Genomic DNA, 21,181 nt, shown 5'->3' with positions numbered 1-21,181 from the left:
GGGTGAATTGGGTGGAACCAAAGCTGGCTTTACTTGGTCCATGCCAACATGGCGCTCCTAATGAACAACTAGGTTTTTGTTGAAACGTTGCTTGAGGCTCCTGCTTTTATTAGGGCATCAGTTGGAACCCTGACAGTGTCCAGTGTTTCATATCTGTGTGTGTGTGGGGGGGGGGGGTGATGCCTTGTGTGTTGTTTTGCAGAACCTCCTGACCACACCCTTGTGTTCCTTCAAGAAGATATCATTTTTTAAAACCTCCGTGCCTGACTTATCATCATGCAGCAGCATCTGCTGGGGCTCTTCTCCTCCTCCGTCCTTCTGATGACAGGTATGGTCAAGGGGTTCCTCCTGGGGGGTGAGGAGGGGAGAAGGTCAGTGGAGCTAAGGAGAGTCCTCCACACTGACCACTTGCAAGGGGTCGCTTAGGGCTGTGAAAAGCCTTGCGAAGTGCTCAAAGATGGAGTGATTTGGTGGAAAACAATGAAACAGACCAACAATCATTGAAAAGTCTTTACCTCACATTTATTTACAAGGATTGCAGTCACGCGGTCGCCACTTGCATCCTTCCCGGCCAGGATCTGCCACACTCACGGCCATGTTTCATATGATCATGTTATCCCTGGAAGAACCATTAAACAAAAGGAGCACATTTTTAGGACATCAAGGAAAAGGAGACCCCACAGAGATTTCCTCCCTATTTACACGTCCTTAATTAATTAATCAACTGCTACCAACCTGCATCCATTGAGGACCTGTACATTGCATGAGTCAAAAAGAGGGCCGTGAAAATATTTACGGACCTCTCACATCCTGGACATAAATTCTTTCAACTCCTACCCTCAAAATGACACTAGACACCAGAACAACTAGACACAAGGACAGTTTCCCCCCGAAAGCCGTCACTCTGATAAATAAATAATTCCCTCAACACTGTCAAACTATTCACTAAGTCTGCATTACTATTACTATTAGTCTTCTCATCATTCCTGTCGCCCATCTCCTCCCACTTACGAGTGCAGGACTGTAACTTTATTGCTTGCATCGTTACGATTTGTATTGATATTGATTGTTTCCTGATTGCTTATTTGTACCCCATGACTATCATTAAGTGTTGTTCCTTATGATTCTTGATGAATGTATTTTATTCTTCTTATGTACACTGAGAGCATCTGCACCAAAGACAAATTCCTTGTGTATCCAATCACACTTGGCCAATAAAGAATTCTATTCTATTCTATTCTATTCTATTCTATTCTGTTCTGTTCTGTTCTGTTCTGTTCTGTTCTGTTCTGTTTTATTCTATTCTATTCTATTAAATATTTTATTACTGTAGGAAGTTAGCACACACACCCTTCTAATATTTCCTAGAAATATTCTAGGAAATATTAGGAAGGCAGAATATTATATTTCCCTGGATGAGAAATGGAGAAACATGCTTTTTTTTTTTTGGCAGAAAGCAGACTCACTCTTAATAGCCCCACTCTCCTCCTTAGCCCACAGCACATATTAGCACTTTACAATAGCAGAGTTGGAAGGGACCTTGGAGGTCTTCTAGTCCAACCCCCTCCCTAGGCAGGAAACCCTACACCACCTCAGACAATTGGTTGTCCAACATCTTCTTAAGGACTTCCAGTGTTGGGGCATTCACAACTTCTGGAGGCAAGTTGTTCCACTGATTAATTGGTCTCACTGTCAGGAAATTTCTGATTAAGAGATAGCTAAGTCTATTCATAGGCAAATGCCCTCACCCAAGATCCAACAAAGGCATCTAGCAACAGAACCCACATGACACCTGGGAAGATTACATCACCTAGCAAGGCTCAACCAAGTTTGGGACAACCTACAGCTACTCCGGCATGGCCCCATGGGAGTCTGTCAACCAATCAGAATACAAGCTCAAATTCAAAAGCCCAGAGGGGGATAAAACCAAGGCACGCTCAGCATCTCTTCCCTTTTTTTCTTCGCCCAAGATCTTCAAGGCATGTTCATCCTTAATAAACCATCTTTCCAATCAGCCTCCGTGTTTTCAGTGTCTTTTTCCCCACTTGGAACTGAACCCATATGGGCATTTCTTCCAACATTACCAGTCTTCACTTTCGTCAGTGCTTTTCCACATTCTCTGCTTTACACAAGTGGGTGTTACATCGGAATAGATTAAGGTTTATTGGAAGTACTTACGTCAGGGGAGGATCTACCACATCCACGCTCCTTTCTTATGACCAGGTTAGCCCTGGGCTTTATGGGCTTTAGGGTCATAAGGAAAATTTCTCTCCTAGTCATAGTGCCCTTGATTATTTTACTGCCACCCTTCATTTCAGTCAGGTCTTTTTCCTCATTGTCTTCTTCCGTTATGTTCAACTTTAATCTGCATGGTTAAAAAAAAAAAGCAAAAGTCTTGGTTCTGTAATATCGAAAGCGTCTCTGGGACCCCATCCCTATCCTATGTCCTTAGCTCTTCCCACTTTCCCTCCCTTCTCCAGGCAATTCCTTGATGTGTGAACATTGTGCAACACCCGTTTCAGAAACATGCTCTGGTTCAATGAAAGAATGTCCCTATGAGAATGCAACCTGTATGACTATGACGACTGAAACGACAATACGTGAGTAAGGCATGCCGCATAAATCAGACGGATCCTGTGATCACCGCATTGGTGATGTTCCTTCAGGTTTTCCAACAATGCCTCCATCACCACTGAAAAAAAGGCCCAGCCATCATCCTCGTCTTCTCTTTGCTGCTTCTTTCCCCACCATTACAAACTTCTACAGAGACATTGGCCTTCACCTCATGCAGGGGGAGTCAAACCCAATTTCATCAGGGTTGTGTTTGGCCTCGGGAGAGGGACAGGGGGGTGGGCAGGATGGATGTGGCCAGCTTGATGTCACTCATGTCAGGAGCACCTGTGGTGCAGGGGTGAAATCCAGCAGGTTCTGACAGGTTCTGGAGAACCAGTAGCGGAAATTTTGAGTAGTTTGGAGAACCGGCAAATACCACCTTTGGCTGGTCCCCAGAGCAGGGTGGGGATGGAGATTTTGCAGTATCCTTGTCCTGCCTGGCCCACCAAGCCACAGCCACAGAACTGGTAGTAAAAGTTTTTTTGATTTCACCTCTGCTGTAGTGGGGCTGTGGGATCTTCCCGCAGCCCTCTGCCAGTGAAAACGCAGCCTGGGAGGTCGTTGTGGCTGAAAACGGAGTGTGGCTCTCCCAAGCTCCATTTTCACTGGTAGAGGCCCCACGGGCTGGTCGTTTGCTGTTTCTAGGGTGGTCCACGGGCCAGATCTAAGCACCCCGCGGGCCTGATCCAGCCCACGGCCCTTGAGTTTGATACCCCTGACCTAATGGATTTGAAGTAGGTTATTGTGAGCCTGGTTATGTAGATCAGGAGTCCCCAATTCTCTGAGCTGCAGTGCACTACCAAGCTTTGTGCTTTTCAGAAGCGGGACGTGGAAGGGGTAGCGGAGCACAAGGGTGCATCCCCTCATTTCTGAGAAGCGAGTGAGCAGCGGACTGCAGAACCCATCCCCTCTCTTCCACCCCCTCGCTGTTCCGCAAAGCCAGGATGTTTAGGGAACTCTGGTGTAGATCGTTTTGGAAACCCTGAATTGCATTAGCTCTGAGGGACGGCTCTAATCAGTGACATTTACCACGGTGGCACAGTGGTTAGAGTGCAGTACTGCAGGCTTCTGCTGCTGCCTGCCGGCTGCCTGCAATTTGGCAGATCGAATCTCACCAGGCTCAAGGTTGACTCAGCCTTTTGTCCTTCGGGGGTGTGTCAAATGAGGACCCAGATTGTTGGGTGAAAGAGGCTGGCTCTGTAAACCACTTAGAGAGGGCTGGAAAGCACTGTGAAACAGTATATAAGTCTAAGTGCTCTTGCTATTATTTCTCCTCCTCCTCCAGTGGTGAAAATCGTAACCGTCATGAAAAGTTGCAGTCGGAAAGATGTGTGCCAGAAACTACAAGAACAGAAAGGGGACATTTTACCCAACCCGTTATCAAATACGACAGATATTATTCCTAGTTTTCAAATTGGGGCTGCTATTAAAGATGTTACCTGCAGCAGAGCCCCTCCCTCCTTTGCATCCTTCTTCCCAGCCTTCCTTGGGCTCCTCCTGATGAAGCTTCTCTTCTAAAGCTCTTCCTTCCACCCAAGAAATTGTCCCCTTTTTGTTGGCCTATATATCCAGCTGATTGGGCAGCTCTTGGATGTTAGTCATCTGTTTCTATAATTCCCTAACTGGGAACCAGTTAAGCAGGCAGAAATTTAATCAGTAGCCTTGTGTGTTGGAAGAAAACCACAGTGCAAAGAGAAAACAATACAAAATTGAATTCCAGTCATTGCCTGGTTGTTTTGATTTGGGATAGGGGGGAAAAAATCCACCTTTTTCAAAATTCTACGGGGATAGATATAATTTGCGCTTCTCCTGATATTGCTTGCCTTCCTCCTGATTTGATCTGATACCTGGATTTATATTTACTTTTATTTATTTGTATATCAAATGTAGAAAACTGCCCGTCGGACTGAGAGGTTTGATTTTCCAACCCTTATATGCTCTTTTATTGACCAGTTGCTTCTTTTATTTTGTTCTATTTATGCCATCTCGATGCTGAGAGCAACTCCATGAATTATTTTTCTTGTTTCCAGTTTGGTTTACAGACCCAGAGTTTCCTAGTGGTCTCTGATTAAAAAAAGAAAGCCTCAGGGACGCATGTAGGGGTTTGTGCTGGCAAAAGGTGTGCTTATTAAATCTCAGTTCCAATATCTCAGGGGTTGCCACAAAGAAGAGGGAGTCAAACTATTCTCCATGGCACCTGAGGGTAGAACAAGAAGCAATGGGTGGAAACTAATCAAGGAGAGAAGCAACTTAGAACTGAGGAGAAACTTCCTGACAGTTAGAACAATTAATCAGTGGAACAGAAGTTGCCTCCAGAAGTTGTGAATGGCCCAACACTGGAAATCTTTAAGAAGATGTTGGATAGCCATCTGCCTGAAACGGTATAGGGTTTCCTGCCTAGGTAGGGGGTTGGACTAGAAGACCTCCAAGGTCCCTTTCAACTCTACTATTGTATTGTATTATTGTATCTCCCTCCCTCCCCCACTCTCTCTCTCTCTCACACACACACACACACAGACAGGGGAGAGAGGGGGAGGGAGGGAGGGAGGGAGGGAGAGAGAGGGGGAAGGAAAAAAGAGAAAAAGAGAGGCAGAGAGGGGGAGGGAAAGAGAGAGAGAGAAATAGAGAGAGGGAGGGAAAGAGAGAGAGGCAGAGAGGGGGGAGAGAGAGAAAAAGAGGGGGGAAAGAAAAAAACAGATGGAGAGAGGAGGGAGAGAGAAAGAGAGAGGGAGGGAAAGAGAAAGAGAGCGGAGGGAAATAGAGAGAAATAGAGAGGCAGAGAGAGGGAGGAGGGAAAGAGAGAGAAACAGAGAGAAGGGGGAATGCAAGTGCTGGCAGGAAAACTTAAGGTTGTGACTTTTTGGCTGGGAGAATGTCTCCCAAAGATCCTGGGAACAACATCACAATATTCCATCCAGAAGAGCTAAAAGCAGCTCGGATTCTACGCAGGACCATGGAACTCCCAGGCAGAGGACCCAAGATTGAGGAAGACAGAGGCCACCCAAAAATGGCTGAGAAGGCCATTTTTTAAAAAATACGCCCATATAATTTTATTACGGGTTTTAAGATGGAAAATCGACACCAATAAAATTCATATAAAGAACAGAGAAGGAAAGAAATCAAAGGGAAAGCTAAAATGGCAAGAGAGGAAAACAAGGTGAGATCAAAAGAGAACAGAATACAAAGACGTACTTTCTGACCTCGTTCACAGCAATTATAGGTCCACGTACCAACTTATTCTCAAATCACAACTTTCTTCTTTCTATAATCTACCTCATCAAAATCATCAAAACCATAAATCGTAAATTTCTTCCTTCCATAAAAGTTTCTTGCCCGGTCTCTTGGAAGCCTCTCCTTGGCTAGCTCAGGAACAGTTAGTTATAAAAGCTAGCTCAGGAATGGTTGGTTATAAAAGTTAGTTATAAAAGCTAGCTCAGGAGCTATTGGTTATAAAAGTTGGTTATAAAAGCTGAGCGAAGAGGCAGAGTGGACAGGAGGTTTGGGGCAGAGGGAGGGAAGGAGATAGCAATAGCCATAGCACTTAGACTTATATACCGCTTCATAGTGCCTTAGAGCTCTCTCTAAGCAGTTTACTGAGTCCACAGATTGCCCCCCAATGCTCTGGATGTTTGGGTTTGTAAAAGGAAGGACTGCAGTCGTGCAAGACCCTCTGGGAATAAAAATTCCAATTCCAGCAAAAGTTATTGGGGTTGGTTGATACTGGAAGTAAAGGATTGTTAATATGAAATCATGGTTGGAAGAAATATCCAAACGGTTCATTCCAAGTGGAAAGACTCTGGAAACATGGAGGCTGATTGGAAAGATGGCTTATGGAGGGACAGGAGGACCACATGAGTTTGAGGTCCTGGGCAGCTGACTGCACGGAGTGGAGAGGGAGAGGTATTTATACCCTCTCTTGGGCCTTGCCCTTGAGCTTCCTGTTCCTGTGCAAGATCATGTATTCTATTGGTTGTCAGACTCCCATGGGGCTATGCAGGGGTCAGAGCTAACTTTGTAGGATGCCTGAGTTACGTTTGGTTGAAGCCAGGGCTCTTTGAGATGATGTAATGAGGAAGCTTGTGCCCTGAAAGGGTGTTGGGCTATTCCTCTTGTGTCTTCATGGCTTTCCTGGTTTGGATCTTGAGTGGGGGCTGATGCTACCATTCTGCCTAATTCTGCCTTGGTTCAAAATATTCTGTCTTGAATGGATTGCCAAATGTGCATTTCTAAAAGCTGCCTCCTCAGCTTAGTATCAGGTTGGGGGAAACCCCGACAGTGTCCTCTGTACATGCACAGAAGGCACTTCCATCGAAAGAAAGTGGAAGGAGAGGCAGATTGCTTCCAACATGTTTCTTTCAGAGAGAGAGGGAGGGAGGGGGAGAAGGGGGTGGGAGAGAGGGAGAAAGGGGGTGAGAGAGGGAAGGAGGGAGGGGGAGAGAAGGAGGAAAGGAGAGACAGAGGGGGAGAGAGAAAGGGAGGGAGGGAGGGAGGGCAGGAGAGAGAGAGAGAGAGAGAGAGAGAGAGAGAGAGAGAGAGAGAGAGAGAGAGAGAGAGAGAGGTGTAGTGATTAAGACATGATGCTAAAACTTCTAGGCCCATCATAGGTATGATAGCTGATTGGGTGACGTTGGGCCAATCACCAAAGAGGCAGTGAATTCTGAATTCTAGCCACGTCTTAGGCACAAAAGTCAGTTGGATTATTTTGTACCAGTTTCTCTCTCTCCCTCCCTCCCTCCCTCCCTCTCTCCCTCTCTCTTTCTCCCCCCCCCCTCTCTCTCTATCTCTCTCCAACTGTCCTTCACAGATCACAGTGGGGAAAATAAGAGGAAAAAGGAATATTAGGTATGCTCACTCCCTTGTGTTATTTGTACAGATAGCAAAGGCGAGATGTGAACAAACAAACAAGCCACTAAAAAATTACATTAAAACAAATAAGTATTCCTTGGAGAGGTTACCTTATTGCCACTCTGGAAGGCGAATTGACCTCCAAAGTCTGTGCAGAAGGTAGACACCACAGTAATAATCAGAGACAACTTTGAATTTTCATGGGTAATAAAACAGTGTTTCATATTTGTGTGTGTGCGCGCGCGTGCGTGCGTGAGCGCACAGATGTCTTGTGTGTTGCTTTGTAGACCCTCCTGGCCACACTCTTGTATTCCTTCAAGAACAGATTTCCTTCTTTAACATCTCACGCAACTCATCGTCATGCAGCTTGTGCTGGGGCTCTTCTTCTTCTCCGTCCTCCTAACTGCAGGTATGGTCGGGTCTCCTCGGGGGGTGGGGGTGGGGAGAAGGTCAGTGGAGCTAAGGAGGGTCCTCCACACTGACCACTTGCACTGCCTAGGGCAGTGAAAAGCCTTGAGAAATGCTCAAAGATGGAGTGGTTTGCTGGGGGAAAAAAGGAGCTGTAGAGTCAGAGTAGACCAAACATCATTGAAAAATATTCAACTCAAGAGAGAATTTGCCACACTCATGGCCAGAGGTGTGTTGCTCCCGGTTTAGCCTGGATCAGCTTTTTTTTTCTCTTTTTGGTCTTTTTCTCATTGTCTTTATCCGTTATATTCAACTTTAATCTCCATTGTTACAAAAGAAATTTCTTCCATTGAGGGCTGCCATTGTTGGGGCATCAGTTGGCCTTCCTCTGGCCTTAACCCAGATAATTGAACAAGGGTCCTGAGCAGAGGTGGGATTCAGCAGGTTCTGACCACTCCTGGAGAACCGGTAACGGAAATTTTGAGTAGTTTGGAGAACCGGCAAATACCACCTCTGACTGGCCCCACCCCCACCTCTTCTCTGCCTCCCGAGTCCCAGCTGATCGGGAGGGAATGGGGATTTTGCAGTATCCTTCCCCTGCCAAGGCCACCAAGCCACAGAACCAGTAGTAAAAAAAAATATGAATCCCACCAACTGCTCCTGAGGTGGGCTTTTTGAGCTTCATGATCACGCAACCTGGCCAGAATGTCTCTTCTTAAAGTCAAGTCTTTAGAAGTGGTCCTCAACTTACAAAAGTCCATTTAGTGACAGTTCAAACTTACAACGGCACTGAAAAAAAGTGACTTATGACTGTTTTCACACTTATGACCATTGCAACATCCCCATGGCTATGTGTTCTAAATTCAGACGTTATATATCATTGCATATTTGTTTATATATACATATACATATACATATACATATACACATACACATACACACACACACACACACACACATATATATTTGTGTTGTATTTGTGCTGATAAATAAATAAAGGGAGACTAGTATAAATCTATTTCAAGCTATTTAGCTCTCATCAGCTAGCCATACCCTTACTGGGATTTGAACCTGGGTAACACAAATGCATACATACATACATACATACACACACACATATATATATGATTATAAGGACAATGATGATGTTTGTATGTTAACACATTGGACACCTAGAGAAGCCACTGTTCAGCCTAAAAATGGAACGTGTGACATAAAACAAGCCCCATAATACTGAAAGTGTCTCTGGGATCCCATCCCTATCCTATGTTCTTAGCTCCTCCCACTTTCCCTCCCTTCTCCAGGTAACTCCTTGATGTGTGAACATTGTGCATCACCCATTTCAGACACATGCTCTGGTTCAATGATTAAATGTCCTTATAAGAAAGCAATCTGCCTGGCTTTAACGACCGAGAGGAAAATGCGTGAGTAAGGCAGGAGACATACATCAGATGGATCCTGTAATCATCAGATTGGGGATAGTCTGTCAGGTTTTCCAACAGTGCCACCCATCAACCTCTTCTTATCTTTTCTTCTTCTTTCCCCACTTTCCCCACAGAGACTTTGGCCCTTCACCTAGTGCAGGGGTGTCCAACTTGATTTCATTGAGGGCTGCACCAGGGTTGTGTTTGACCTTGCGGGGAGTGGGGTGTGTGACAGGGGGAGGGTGGCAGGATGGACGTGGCCAGCTTGACATCACTTATGTCAGGGGCACCTGTGGTGGCCTGGGTGGAGCTGTGGGATATTCCCGCAGCCCTCTGCCAGTGAAAACGGAGCTCGGGAGGCCGTTGTGGCTGAAAATGGAGCTCAGGAAATTTACGTGCAGCCCAGTGGTGGGTTTAAACATTTATTTAGAACCTCTTCTGCTTTGTGGGAGTGGCTTGTGCCAGCCATGTGACCGGGTGGGAGTGGCTTGCCAGCCATGTGACTGAGAAGGAGTGGCTTGGCAACCATATGACTGGGTGGACGTGGCCAACTTGTAAAATGTGGTGAAACTCACTTAACAACGCTCTTGCTGAGCAACCAAAATGTTGGCTCAGAAACTCTGGCATTGAAGCGTGCAAGTCTTAAAGCTCTCAAGTTACAAGACCCTTTGCACCCCTAACCCTTTAGAAAAAAAAACCCAGGGGTGTTCAAAGTTGACAGCTTTAAGACTTGTGGACTTCAACTCCCAGAACTCCTCCTCTCGCTCTTCATCTTGATGAGGTGCGGATGGGCGGGGGGAGGGAGCTGGAACCGGTTCTAAACAGCACTGTAGATTTGTGGAACCTCTTCTATAGAAGAGGTTGGAACTGGCAGGATCCCACCCCTGGTGCAGCCCTACTAAGCTCCGTTTTCACTGGCAGAGGCACTAGCAGAGCAGTGGTGGGATATGACCGGTACGCTCCGGTACGGGAGTACCAGTGCTTGCTGAGAGCACCAGGTACCGTTCCGGTACTGTGCTCTGGAGGGCCCACCCACCCACCCACCATCCTTACCTGTATTTGAGCCGATCAGGGCTTCCGCGCACGGAGCATATGGTGCCTGTGCGACGCTCTGCAGAGCAGCTGGAGCATCGTGGGTGGTATGTATGCATGCGCTTGCTGTGTACGTGCATGTGGTGGATGCCTGGCCCTGTTCCACCATGCCAATTGCACCGGGATCCAGAACCCATTGCTGTAGCAGAGGCACTAGTCCTTCGCTGTTTCCAGGGTGGTGCCACGGGCTGGATCCAAGCACCTTGCAGGCCTGATCCGGCCCACGGCCCTTGAGTTTGACACCCTGGACCTAATGCATTTGAAGTAGGGTACTGTGAGCCTGGTTGTGTAGATCAAGAGTCCCCAACCCTCTGGGCTGCAGCCCACTACCAGGCCTTGTGCCTTTCAGAATCAGGCCGTGGAAGGGGTAGGGGAGCACAAGTGTGCATCCCCGCGTTTCCGAGCAGAGACCGCGCAGCGGACTGCAGAACCCATCCCCTCTCTCCCACCCCCCTCGCTGGTCCGCAAAGCCAGGATGTTTAGGGAACTCTGGTGTAGATAGTATTGGAAATCTAATCTGCTTTAGCTGTGAGGGACGGCTCTAATCAGTGATATTTACCACGGTGGCGCAGTGGTTAGAGTGCAGTAATGCAGACTGCTTCTGCTGACTGCCAGTTGCCTGCAATTGGCAGTTCGAATCTCACCAGGCTCAAGGTCGACTCAGCCTTCCATCCTTCCGAGGTGGGTCAAATGAGGAGCCAGATTGTTGGGGGCAAGAGGCTGATTGTGTAAACCGCTTAGAGAGGGCTGTAAAGCAGTATGAAGCAGTATATAAGTCTAAGTGCTCTTGCTATTTCTTTCTTCCTCCAGCGGTGAAAAGCATAACCATCATGAAAAGCTGTAGCCTGGAAAATGAGTGCATGCAACTACAAGAACAGAAAGGGAAGATTGTACCCTGCCCGCTACTAAATAAGTCATATATTATTCCTAGTTTTCAATTTGGGGCTGTTGTTAAAGAAGTTACCTGCGAAGCCCCTCCCTCCTTTGCATCCTTCTTCCCAGCCTTCCTTGGGCTCCTCCTGATGAAGCTTCTCTTCTAAAGCTCTTCCTTCCACCCAAGAAGTTGTCCCCTTTTTCTCTGCCTGTATATCCAGCTGATCGGGAATGCTCTTGGATGCTAGGCATCTGTTTCTATAATTCCCTAAATGGGAACCACTTAAGCAGGCAGGAATTTAATCAGCAGCCTTGTGTGTTCGAAGAAAACCACAGTGCAAAGAGAAAACAATAAAAAATTGAATTCCAGTCATTGCCTGGTTGTTTTGATTTGGGATAGGGGGAAAAAAATCCACCTTTTTCAAAATTCTACGGGGATAGATATAATTTGCGCTTCTCCTGATATTGCTTGCCTTCCTCCTGATTTGATCTGATACCTGGATTTATATTTACCTTTATTTATTTGTATATCAAATGTAGAAAACTGCCTATCAGACTGAGAGGTTTGATTTTCCAACCCTTATATGCTCTTTTATTGACCAGTTGCTTCTTTTATTTTGTTCTATTTATGCCATCTCGATGCTGAGAGCAACTCCATGAATTATTTTTCTTCTTTCCAGTTTGGTTTACAGACCCAGAGTTTCCTAGTGGTCTCTGATCAAAAAAAGAAAGCCTCAGGGATGCATGTAGGGGTTTGTGCTGGCACAGAGGCGTGCTTGTTAAATCTCTCTCTTCGGTGTTAGGTGTGTTTGACCCCATTTCATGGTTTTTCTTTCTCAAGTTATTAAGTGGATCGGTGGCGTTGTTTAATTAGTAACATGGTTGTTAAGTGAACCTGGTTTCCCCTTGGACTTGGCTTGTCCGAAGCTCACAAAAGGGAAATCGCATCACCCCTGGGACACTGCAACCGTCATAAATAGGAGTCAGTTCACTAAGCGAAGCATCTGAATTTTGATCATGGGACCCTGGGGACGTAGCAATGGTCGTAAGTGTGAAAAATGATCCTAAGTCACTTTCTTCAGTGATGTTGTAATGGTCACTACATCAACTTTTGTAAGTTGGGGTCTACCTGCACTGGGGAAACCACAGCTGTGACTCTATGGACCTTTGCCAGCAAGGTATCATCTCTGATTTTTAATAGGATGTCTAGGTTTGCAGTAGCTTTCCTCCCAAGGAGCAAGCATTTTTAATTTCAAGTCATCTTGGAACCCGAGAAAATCTGCCTTGCTTTCATTTTTTCCCTTTCTAGGGAAGTGATGGGACTGGATGCCAAGATCCTAGGTTTTTTTTTTTTTAAATGTTGAGTTTCGTGCGAACTTTTGCACTCCTTCATCCTTATCTAGAAGCCCTTTCTTAGTTCTTTTCCACTTCCTGCCCTTAGAGTAGTATCACCTGCATCTCTAAGGTAGTCTCCCTGCTGTACCAGTAGCTTTTCCTGATTGGTCGGTCAACCAGCCTTCCCTGATTGGCTGGTGGCTGGAATCTGGCTCTTTGAACGTTGAACAGAAGGAGGCTGGGGTGGACTTCTGGGAGCTGTAGTCTACAGCAGAGACAATTGAATCGTAGTGCAGTGGAGCAGAACTAAAGGGCCCAACAGCTCAAAAATGAAAATGGGAAAGGGCAAAGCAGCTCTGGGGGGGAAAAGGAGAGGGGAGGAGAAGCAGGAGGAGAGAAGAGTCAGAAGAAGTAGGGAAGGGGTAGGGTAGGGAGAGAGAGAGACGGAGAGAGGGAGAGAGACGGAGAGAAGGAGGAAGAGAGAGACAAAGAGGGAGAAAGGGAGGGAGAGTGTGTGAGAGAGTGAGAGGGAGTGAGAGGGAGGGAGAGAGGGAGAAAGGAATTGAGAGAGAGAGAGGAGGGAGTGGGAGAGAAAGAGAAAGAAACTGTTTTTTTCTTAGAGAGAACTGCTGCGGCATCCTGGTTTGCATTCCTGCTGCCATAAAAGAAGTAAAAATCCTAACCCAATCCTAATTCCTCCTCTGGCTGCAGGTTCCTGATCCCCTGCACCCCTGGCTAGATAGGTGAGAGACCCCCAGACCTCTTGCCGGGTCTACAGAGGGAGGATCCAGAAGGAAGTGAGTGGGATTGCTGATAAGTCACAAAAAACCCCGTTTCGGTGACTTATGTGTGTCTTCTACCCAAGAGCTGCATCGCCAAGTTGGAGCTGCTACACTTCCTGCTACAGTGGCCACTTAATCACCTGCAAAATGGGCAGGGAGGAATCGTGTCTGTTCGGTCCCTTAGCGTTAGGAATATTGAGATGCTTGAGTCTGAGTAATACTTGTTTATTTATTTGTTAATTGTATTTGCTGCCTATCTCCCTGGAGGTCTAAGCTGGGAGGTAGATTCCTCCGTATCCATTAGTGGGTGATTAAGCAGTCATCCACTAACTGCTACATTTTGCTGTGCAGTTGATTGTCTCCTCACCGAGGGGTACTTGATCTCTGAGCTTCCTTGTTTTTCTTGTAGACGTTTCATTACCCAAACTAGGGAATATCACCAGAGAGTACCAGGGACCCCTCCTCTTTTCAACCCTGAGCTACAAATATTCTCCTTAATTGTCTACTCATTGCACCCGTGACTTCTGTTGCTACCTGTGTTTCTCCAGTTTGATCTCATTTTATCCTCGAAGGTCCGAAAAACCTAACTGACTATGTTCTAATTCGGAGGACTATGTTCAAAGTCCCAGGACACACTTCCCAAGAACATTTAGAAGCAGCCCGAGTAACTCTGAAAAGATATTATGATAAAGTCTTAAAGGCAAAGTAGTTTAATGAGCCAATGTGCTGCAGTGGTTAGTATGCAGTTCTGCAGGCTACTTCAGTAATTTGGCAGTTTGAATCCCACCAGGCTCAAGGTGGACTCAGCCTTCCATCCTTCCGAGGTGGGTAACATGAGGAGCTAGATTGTTGGGGGCAGAAGGCTGACTCTTTAAACCGCTTAGAGAGGGCTGTAAAAGTACCATAAAGAGGTATATAGGTTTATCGGCTATTGCTATTTAGAAGGCAGAGTCCTGTAATCAATGCCTAGTAAAGAAAGCAAACGAAAGGCTAAGTGGCTAGGTCTCTACATCGTAAAGAGAACAATGCAAGAAAAAAAAAAACCTACCATACCAGGATCACTAGGAAATGGCACAATACAACAGACCCTGGCATGGCTTCGCGGGTACTAAAGCCAAGGCATTCAATATGATACTGCATCCATTCCATGGAAAAATACTTATCAATTTGGACCTAGGGGATAGTCAAAAGGAAGAGATTGGACAACTATTTTTCTGAAATAGTTATAGGGTTTGGACTAGAAGACCTCCAAGGTCCCTTCCAATTCTGCTATTCTATTCTATTCTATTCTATTCTATTCTATTCTATTCTATTCTATTCTACCCTACCCTACCCTACCCTACCCTACCCTACCCTACCGTACACTACACTACCCTATCCTACTCTACCCTACCCTACCTTACCTTACCCTACCCTACCTTACCCTACCCTACCCTACCCTACCCTACTCTATTCTATTTTTTACTCTACTCTACTCTACTCTACTCTAAAAATACAAAAAATGTTAGACAACAGCAAACACATGTATAATACAAGCGTGTGTAACTAACTTGGTTGAACACAAAATAGAAGCTGGTGAAACTCAAACAATTTGACGGTGCCCCTAAAGGATTCCTGAGCAGTTAAAAGATACATTACAAAATGAAGCAGAAGACAGAATAAAACCATTTATCAGCAACTGACGTTCCTCATTGTTTTAGTCCCAAATCCACACGGGGACATGTGACTTTGTGTAAGCTTCAGGCAAATAAACAGAGGAGCAAAGATTGACGGGTGGATTTGCTCTTGGATGGCTTGGGTATATATTGTCTTTGGATTTAACTGAAGGATATTGGCAAATCCCCCTGGAACACCATGCCAAAGAAAGATGGCCTTTGCTGAACCAAAAGGACTCAAAAGTTTTAGAATTTAGAATAACAGAGTTGAAAGGGATCTTGAAGGTCTTCTAGTCCAACCCCCTGCTTAGGCAGGAAACCCTATGCCATTTCAGACAAATGGTTATCCAATCTCTTCTTAAAAACGTCCAGTGTTGGAGCATTCACAACTTCTGGAGGCAGTTGTTCCACTGATTTAATTGTTCTTACTGTCAGAAAATTTCTCCTTAGTTCTAGGCTGCTTCTCTCCTTGATTAGTTTCCATCTGTTGCTTCTTGCCCTGCCCTCAGGTGCTTTGGAGAATAGTTTGACTCCCTCTTCTTTGTGGCAGCCCCTGACATATTGGAACCCTGATAGCAGGTCACCCCTAGTCAGTGGTGAGTTGCAGGCAGTACACCCTGGTACGGGCATACCGGAGCCTGCCCAGAGCACTGGATACTGTTCCGGTAGGGTGCTGCTGAGGCCCACCCACCCACCTGAGCTCCTTACTGGTCTTTTAAGTCTTCGGTGCTTTCGCCAACATGCACGGTGTGTACAGCGCCTGCGTGATGCTCCGCTGAGCAGCTGGACCGTTGCGGAGGCTCGCGGAGGCGCTAAGACGCATGTGTGTGCTGTGTCCGTATTGGTTGGAATGGGATCCGGAACCCACCACTGTCCCTAGTCTTTCTTTTCACTAGACAAGACATACCTAATTCCAGCAACCATTCTTTATATGTTTTGGCCTACAGTCCTCCAATCCTCTTTGTTGCTCTTCTCTGCACTCTTTCTAGACTCTCAACATCTTTTTTGCATCGTGGCGACCAAAAACTGAATGCAGTATTCCAAGTGTGGCTTGACCAAGGCATTAACAAAGTCTTTCATGTTTTTTTTTTACTTTTTTAAACGTTTCCTTTAATCTACATGGGGCACCTGCTACATTCATGTGGATAATGAATAAAACCTTTCCAGGTCAAGGGGAAAAAACGATGCTGCCTATTTAGAGGATATCCACATCTACAGCCAGACCTGGGAGGAATACCTTCAACTCCTAAAACAAAAAAAATGGATGGTCGAGCAAAAGCAGGGTTGACTCTAGACCCAGAAAAATGCCATTTGGGACATCAGGAAGCCCAATTTTGGGGCCGCATGTTTGGCAAAGGGGAGGTGAAGCCTCAGCAGGAAACATTGGAAGCGCTGAAACAGAAGGAAGCACCCCCAAAACCGCATTCTTTGTTCTTTTCTGGGTTTGGCAGATATTTCCAAGGGATTATCCCTTATTTCTCTGCTTCTGCCCAACCCTTAACAGACCTAACAGGAAAAACTCCAAAGGACAATGGTCTGAACCATGCCAGGAAGCATTAGAGAAGATTAAAGAGGCATCATGTGGGAAGACAGTATGAAAAGGGCTGGATCTCCCCCAACAATTTGAGGCTGAGGGAGGGGAGAAGTCAGCCTACCTACACAATGGGCCAGCTCCTGTGCTGCTATTGCCCCTCTCCTTCTCCCTAGACAGCTCAGCAGCGTTGGCTATAAAATCTGAGCAGACAAGGGGTGTGGAAAAGTTGGAGTTTGTTTGCAAAAGCAGCCTAAACAAGCCCAAGACAGATAGAAAAAGTTGCCGCTCCCTGGCAGGAGGAATCACAAGGAGTGAAAACGAGTGGATGGAAGAGAATTGGGAAGAAGGGCGCAGTGAGTACTATCCTTTGAGTGCTTGTGTGCATCCTTGTGTTGGCCATATGGCGCCCAGTGTCTAGAGCAGGGGTGTCCAAACTTGGGAACTTTAAGACTTGTGGACTTCAACTCCCAGAATTCCCCAGCCAGCGGCTGGGGAATTCTGGGAGTTGAAGTCCACAAGTCTTAAAGTTCCCAAGTTTGGACACCCCTGCTCTAGAGTAAGGGTGTCAAACTCAAGGCTTGCATTCTCCATCCATCCCGCGGGGTGCTTAAATCCATCCTGCAGAGTGTTTAGTATATCCAACCCACAGGGCTGCCCTGGAAACAGGAAAGAACTGGCTTGTGATGCCTCTCCCAGCTAAAGGGAGCTTGGGAGGGCTATGCACAATCCTCCCAAATTCCATTTTCAGATGAGATGGGCTCCTGCAACCCTCTGGTAGTGAAAACGGAGCTCAGGAATGCCGCCACAGGCACCTCCGACACAAGTGACGTTGAGCTGGCCAACGAGCCCTTCCTTCCCCCAAGATCAAACACAATCCTGATGCGGCCCTCAATGAAATCAAGTTTGACACCCCTGGTCTTGAGTGTATGTCAAAGAACCTGTGACCTGCTGGTATACTTTTGAAGACAAGCTGAGAGATGCTTGTTCTTGTCCTCATCGAAAAGAGGCTGGACAAACAGCCAACTGTCTCTCTTGGGTCATTGACTCAAACTGTCTCTTCCAGTGATGAAGCTCCCACAACTTCTGAAGGCAACTTCTGTTCCCTGGGTTGGTTGTTCTGATAGAAAATGTCTCCTTATTTCCAGGTTGAATCTCTCCTTGGTCAGTTTCAATTATTCCTTATCTGGCCTTCAGCTTCCTTGGAAAATAGCTTGACCCCCTCCTCTCTGTGGCAGCCCCTCAAATATTGGAACACTGTTATCTTGTCTCCCCTTGTCCTTCTCTTCCCTAGACTAGTCATGCCGGTTCATGCAACCGTTCATTGTATGTTTTAGCTTTCAAGCATCCTTTAATCACCCTGGTTGCTCTTCTCTGCACCCTTTCTAGAGTCTCAACATCTTTTTTATAGTGTGGTGACCAAAACTGGATGCAGTACTCTAGGTGTGGTCTTACTAAGGCTTTACCTTAGTACCTTTGATTTTGATTGTATCCATCTGTTAACGGAACTTAGGATTGCATTGGCAAAACTTAAGAGGTTTTACAAGTGTTTCGGATTCTTTTTCTTTTTTCTTTTGTCTCTGGATGCTTTGTGTGTTGTTTTGCAGATCTTCCAGGCCACAAAAAGACTTTTTTTTAAACCTCGGTGCCTAACTCATCATCATGCAGCTTCTAATGGGGCTCTTCTTCTCCATCCTGCTGACTACAGGTATGATCAGGGCTGCCTTCCTTGGAGAGGGTGGGGCAGTGGAATAAGGAGAGTCTTCCACCCTGGACACTTGGGGGTTTCCGAGGGACTGTGAAAAGCCTTAAGAACTCTTCAAAGATGGAGTGGTCAATTTTCTCTCTCTTTCTCTGCTATGTTTGACCCAATTCCTGTGTTCATGTCCATGTTTATACTTCTACCTGTTACCTCGTACATGTTTGACAAACTAATTAACGAAATAAATAAAAAGATTTCTTTGCCACACTTCGGTCAGTTTTTCCCCCCTTTCTTTCTCGTTCTCTGCTATGTTTGACTTTAACTCTTAGTGTTAAAAGGATTCCAGACAACACATCCTGGCTACAATATCTCTCTTTAAAGTAGAAGTGAAATTTTATCTCCTGCCACTTCTCGAAATTTCTGTTTAAATTGATGGGGTGGGATTGGGGGGAGCAGATTTGCTTTAGAACTGAAAGTCTCTCATTTCTTCCCTATAATTCTTAGCTCCTCTCCAATTTTTCTCCCTTCTCCATAGGAAGTTCTATGAAGTGCGAATATTGCACAGCAATTAATACACATTGCTCTGGTCCGAAGGAAGAATGTCCTTATGAGAATGATGTCTGTATGAGGTTAAATGTGACAGTTCTCGACATATGTGAGTAAGACAAGCCACCTAATTGGGATTGATTATATGCCATCAGGATATTGATGATTCTTCCGGCCTTCCAACTGTGCCTCCATCATCACTGTACAGGTGGCCCTCGATTTACAACCACAACAGAGCCCAGCGCTTCTGTTGTTAAGTGAGACATTTGTGAAATGAATTTTGCCCCATTTTACGACCACTCTTAAGTGAATCCCTGAAGTTGTTAGGTTAGTGACTCGGTTGCTAAGTGACTCTGACTTCCCCATTGACTTTGTTTGTCAGAAGTGACCTTGGGACCCTGTCATAAATAGGAACCCATTGCCGAGTGTCCGAATTTTGATCACATGACCTACAGTGGCCATAAGTGGGAAGAATGGTCCTAAGTCCCTTTTCCTCAATACCGTCCTAAAGTTGAACGGTCACTAAATAAACTGTTGTAAGTTGAGGACTACCTGTAAGGAAGTCCATCCATCTTGAGGCTGATTCTTCTCTTCTCTTTCCTTTTAATTTCCCCAGCATTAGAGCTTTCTCCAGAGAGCTGGGTCTTTACATAATGTGTGCGAGGTATGATCATTCGAACACGGTTGTGTAGAAAGGGTTAGAAATCTGTATTACAGGGGTGTCAAACTTGACCCTACAGGGATGTGTTTGAACTTGGGGGTGGCCATGGTGGGCGTGGCCATGATCAGGCTGAAGATGCATTGTTCCCCTTTCTTTCTTTCCACAGATCTTCACTATCACCATTTCCCTATCTATTCCACCAGATATTCCACCACTCAAAGTAAGCGATGTTGACTTGGCCACGCCCACCCAGTCACATAGCCACCTAGCCACGCCCACCAAGCCACACCCACAGAACCAGCAGTAAAAAAAAAATGAATTCCACCACTGGTTAGAAAAATGTATTACAGGAGTTTCAAACTTGATTTCATTGAGTGCCGTATCAGGGATGTGTTTACGGTTTACGGTTTATTTAATTTATAGACCGCCCCCTCTCCCCATAGGGACTCGGGGCGGTGTACAGACTGTTCATGATCAAAACAACAGAAACATAACATAAGACATAGAACAAAAACAACACACACATACTGTCTGTATATAAAACCCCAAAACCAATTTAAATAATTAAAACAATTTTAAAACCCGTTAAAACCCCAATATAAAATTTAAAAAGCCATCCAGGAAGGTTTGAATAGATGTTAAATACAGTTACGATTATGGTTGTAATTAGGCCAGACCTGCTACTTGAAACAGGTGGGTCTTGAGTTTCTTGCGGAAGGAGCGGAGATCAGAGGTGGTTCTAATATCGGGGGGGAGGTCGTTCCAGAGGGTTGGGCCCATCACAGAGAAGGCCCTACTCCTAGGCACCGATATGTTTGATCTCGGAGGGCTGGGTGGGGGTGGGGTTGGCCATGGTTGGTGTTTGACACATGCTCAAGATCCATTCGCCCCCTTCTTTCTTTCCCCAGTTCTTCACTAGAACCATTTTCCTATATATTCCACCAGATATTACTGGCAAACATTTATTACTTATTTTTCATACTCCACCTTAACGTTTTCAGCTGGCAGAGTGCTGGTGGAGGCCGGGGTGGCCAAAATGGGCTGCAGGGGAGCCTAGCAGGACCTCCATGTAGCCCGTTTTGGCCGGCAGAGGCACTCTGGTCCCGTCCTTTGATATTTCCAGGTGAGCCCCAGAAGCCAGATTTAAGCACCTCGGGCCTTGAGTTTGACACCCCTGCTGTATTAGGATGGGTGAGAGAATTCCTTTAGGACTGAGTGATTGATGGCTTTGATGACTGACATTTCTCTCTTCCTCCAACAGTCTGGGTCGCCATGGCAAGGTGCAGTCCAAAATCTGATTGCGAGCGATATGAAGGTCTGACAGGGAAGCCTTTCTCTGGTGACATAATCAACGTTCCAGGGGACTCTATCATTAAAGGGGTTGAGTGCAGCAGAGCCCCTCCCTCCTTTGCATCCTTCGTCCCAGCCTTCCTTGGGCTCCTCCTGATGAAGCTTCTCTGCTAAAGCTCTTCCTTCCACCCAAGAAGTTGTCCCCTTTTTCTCCGCCTGTATGTCCTCTCCAGCTGATCAGGTGGGACTTTTGATGGTATGCATAGGTCTCTAAATTTTCCCAGATGCAAACCTCTTTAGCAGACAGAAACATAATCAGCAGCCTTTTTTTGTTTGTGTTGCTAGTTTTTAATTTCATTTTACATATACTTATCAATGCGTGAACAGTGTGGCACCTGGGTATCATATTTTCTAATACAAATAG

General features: G+C 45.9%; 1 long non-coding RNA gene across 1 annotated transcript; it reads left to right on the top strand.

Annotated features, from left to right (window-relative positions):
- The first annotated feature begins 208 nt into the window (after nucleotides 1-208).
- Nucleotides 209-4,326, top strand: LOC309396761. The gene is made up of 3 exons (XR_014176155.1): nucleotides 209-328; nucleotides 2,481-2,600; nucleotides 3,899-4,326. It is a non-coding gene; the product is annotated as an uncharacterized lncRNA (long non-coding RNA).
- Nucleotides 4,327-21,181: the final 16,855 nt, after the last annotated feature.

This window comes from Natrix helvetica (assembly GCF_964273705.1).
Source record: "Natrix helvetica genome assembly, chromosome: 9".
Lineage (NCBI taxonomy): Eukaryota > Metazoa > Chordata > Lepidosauria > Squamata > Natricidae > Natrix > Natrix helvetica.
The sequence above is the reverse complement of the archived record's forward strand: the minus strand, read 5'-3'. Positions and strand labels throughout refer to the sequence as shown.